Genomic DNA, 1,857 nt, shown 5'->3' on the forward strand with positions numbered 1-1,857 from the left:
GTTAAAAACGAAACCGAAAGTAGCCTAGGCGTTGACTGCAGCAAAAACACAAGATTCACCAGGCGTTAAAGAACCGGTTTTGTGAAACTGGCTGGCTCTCCTCTCAACAAAGCGCCTCTTTAAACTAGCCAAGAGCGATGACGCAGCGTGCTGTAAAAACAAACAAGCGTTTGCTTCATCGGGCACCGCGATTTGAATCTACCGGACCCTCGTTTGCTTGGTTTGTTTTGTGCCAGTTGAGTAAAAATATGATTCTGAAAATCATAATGACGAGAAACTTTCTCACAGTTAGCCTATGACTTACTGTCTCATTATATTGGGAAACTTCCTCATATAACGTTTAGTAATAGGGTGGGGTCAGATGAGCCAGTGGGTAAATTGACCCACACCCTTTATCTCTGTAACCATACACTCCTGAAACCACCACTTGAAACCACATATCATTTCTGCCAGACTGTGACAAGGAGAAACAGGAAGGCACCCATTTACTTTTTTTAGTTTGTCAATGTTAGCATAACAGAGATACATTGCTGCATAATTAAATTTTTCCTAACATTTCATATTTACATGTTCAAAATGTTATATATAGAACATTAATCTCATAACATTATTCTAGCAATTGTAATTGCAGTGTAAATTGATTATGATGAAGAGATGGACTATACTGATTTCGTTCAATTGGTATAACAGCCATATATAGTTTAATTAATAAAATGATGATCAACGATATGTAACTTTACTTTTAAAAAAAAAGGTATTAGAGGAGTGGCCTTTTTTTTCACTTGAGCACCTTCCCATCAAAATGTCTGTGTACAGCCCTGCTCCCTAAACCTAAGTTATCCTTAAAATTAGAGGGAAATGATAGGTGCATTTAACACTGAAATACCTAACTCTGGTTGTGAGCTTAAATTTGACATAAACTGTAAACTTTTCCCTCAAATCTGATGGGTTGATTGGATTGTTGATCCAGGATCAATAAAGATGTTGATCCAGGAATATGTTGTACTTGGTGAAATCACGTTCACAGCAGTCTGTGATAAAGATGTGTTTGGAGTTATGTATATATTATGTTATGTGTATTATAATATGATGACAGGGAGTTACATAAAAAGGTATAAATAATAAAGGTATTTTTTTTGTAACTGACCTTGTTAGAAATGTGTAAGCCGGGTGCCAGTCCGTCTGAGCGTCCCCCTCGAGAGAGCAAAAGGCTCTCCAGAGAATTAACATTTGAACTCCCTCTCGCATATGTAACAGCAACACCCGAGACACAGCACACACAGTGCAGTTCACACCTTACTCATCACATCCCTCTTCTCCTCCTCACCCAGAACTCACTGAAAACCCATGCAATATTATGTGTGTACAAAAAGTAACTATACATGTTTGGTCTCATTTTAAGTGTCTCAGTGCGCCTGGTAAAATGGTCTCATTCTCCCAACTATAATGAAAGGCTAAAGGAAGTTATAAAGTATGAGAAAAGTGATGTGTCCCTTAAAGGTGTTCCCTCCCCCACATCCTCCATTCAAACTACCTCCTGTATGTAAAACAAGAACCCATTAGAGCTGTGAACCCCTCTAGAGGGAACCAAAAACGAATTATAATGACAGACAAGACCATTTGCTAAAGAATATTGAATATCTGGGTTTATAAGGAAAAGGAGCAGAAAAGTTTGAGGAGTCTGTAGGTCGACTGCCCACACAACCGCTGTGTGTAATGTAGTTGCCAGGTAATCGTTTCATTTCCAGGTAATTAAATTCCTCGATTTCTGAATTGTTGTTATGATATGACTAACTGATGATTTCATGAATTGGATTGGAATTATTGCTTCATTACCTGGTCAATAAATTGTAAACG

This window comes from Rhinichthys klamathensis, unplaced genomic scaffold, assembly GCF_029890125.1.
Source record: "Rhinichthys klamathensis goyatoka isolate OS25496 unplaced genomic scaffold, OSU_Roscu_1.1 h1tg000223l_1, whole genome shotgun sequence".
In the NCBI taxonomy this organism is placed as follows: domain Eukaryota; kingdom Metazoa; phylum Chordata; class Actinopteri; order Cypriniformes; family Leuciscidae; genus Rhinichthys; species Rhinichthys klamathensis.